The sequence below is a fragment of the Helianthus annuus genome, chromosome 3 (assembly GCF_002127325.2).
Source record: "Helianthus annuus cultivar XRQ/B chromosome 3, HanXRQr2.0-SUNRISE, whole genome shotgun sequence".
Lineage (NCBI taxonomy): Eukaryota > Viridiplantae > Streptophyta > Magnoliopsida > Asterales > Asteraceae > Helianthus > Helianthus annuus.
The window spans coordinates 172,653,479-172,655,686 of record NC_035435.2 but is presented as its reverse complement, the minus strand read 5'-3'; positions in this window follow the sequence as shown (position 1 = coordinate 172,655,686).

Genomic DNA, 2,208 nt, shown 5'->3' with positions numbered 1-2,208 from the left:
ATAATTTTGCAATTTAAACCCTTTGTTTTTTTTACTTATTAATCAAAAGCTTTTCATCTTTTCCAATTTAACCCCAACTCTTTTTAATTTTCAATTTTGTTCCACCATACTTTTCATCATTCCCAATCTTTTCGTTTCGTTCTAAATTTTGTGAGTTAACGCATCGCAACGTGCGTGAGGGGTTCAACATTTTTCATATATTTTTCCCGTTTGGCCCGTCAAAACACATCTATTTTTCTCCGTCTGACATGTTCGTCGCAACGCACGGGTCTTGGATTAACTTAGTTATTTTTTCTATGTTTTAAGTTTCGATTTAATTTATCTGTAACGAGCGTGCGTAATTCAAAGATTTTACGTCTGCTTTTTGCTCGGCTTTATTTTTTTTTTCCGTTTTTGTTTATTTTGTTTTTACGAGTTTTCAAGTGTTGGTGATCGCTGATAATGGTATAGCGCTGATACTATTTGAGACAGTTTTACGACAACCGTTGCAACGCATGGGCTTAATACTAGTGTTTAATATTCTTGTAAGTCATACGCAATCAAATGCTTTTTCTATTTCTAAGTTTTGGTTTATATATAATAAAGTATTGATACATAACAAAATTAATTTTTGCAGAGTTTGTTGTGTCTGCTCCCCTTATACCGCTCTTAAAACCAAACAATGGGATTAAATCCATTGTAGTGGGTACTATATAGAGGCATTTGGTTTCCAAGGTTACTATGAAGGGTGTTGGTAAAGAAATAACCAAGTACCTTAATGATTTTCAGTTTGGGGTTGGCGTGCCGGGTAACGCTGAGGCCATTTTACACAGCGTCAACAAGGTTTTAAATGAACGTGACACTGATGGGTCTCTTGCAATGCTTACTTAATATTTTTCTAATGCTTTTAACCAGGTGGATAGATCAGACTGCTTCGGGTATAGTGACCAAACACGAGAAAGCGTGCCTTGGCAACCAGCACGTGTTTATCCCATTTGCTTTTGATACTTTTGGTTTCCAGACGCCAGAGGTTGTGAACCTTCTTTCTCGAGTTCAAAGGGTCATGCATAGTAATGTTATGACCCCGAGATCTATGGACGTAGTTTTAAAAAAAAACTTAGTTTTGCTATTAAAAAGGGGTAGCGGCATAGCTTGTTGCCCGTTTACCAATACAAATTCATAACACGATAATCAGTGGCGGACCCAGGAATTTTTCCATGGGGGTGCGGAATATTTTTAAAAATTTTTAGGCCGCCTAGATATATAAATAAAAAATTCGGTTCAAGTCGGGTCGGGTCGGGTCATGTAAAACAAAAAACATCAAACTAAAATCTTTAAGTGTTCGACCATCAATATTCCTTAATTTTCAAGTTTTGAATTTCAACTTTTCAAACCCTATACTACTAGAATCATATAATCAATAAGAGATTATAAGACAACAAACTCATCCTATAAAGACTAGAATAACCCCAAATTACATCAAAACACATAAAAGTTTAAACTTTTTTAACCCATCCTATTATATATGAGGTTTGAACAAAAGGAGAAGGTTCATTTGAGAAGAAAATTTAATTGAGAAGAAAAAGAACAAAGGGTAATTTTGTAAAACATTAAATAGTTTTTTCACTTATCTCATTTATTATCCTTTTTGACTAATTAATTAGTCATAAAGACTATTATCATCCACACTAACTTTTTTTTGCCTACACACATCAAAATTTATCTTACATATATCGAAATTCATCCTACACGTTGAAATTTATCCTACACAACTCGTAATTTATCCTACACAACTCGTAATTTATCCTACAATTTAAATTATTATTTTTTTTTGAAAAATATATATTTTGAAGATAGGTTACAAAAAAATTTAATGTAGTTAGCTATTAAAGAGGAATACTACAAATTAATGACCTATGTAGATTTACCAATGTACCCTTATAGTAACATTAAATACTTATATTAAATGAAGTAAAATAAAGCATTTTTATTGGCTGAAATTTCTTCTTTTTTCTTCTTACAAAAAAATTCTTCTCATTTGAACTCTCCACTTGAACAAAATCACATAAACATTAAAATAACAAAAAACAAAACATGTACCTGTTCGTGGCCGGAATTAAGCTATTCTTCGCCAGAATGTTGCAGTCGCCGTCGGGGGTGGGGGGTCGAAGGTCGCTAGCAGTGAGGTGAGGCAGAGGGAGAGCGGGAGTCGCACAAAACTGGCATTCG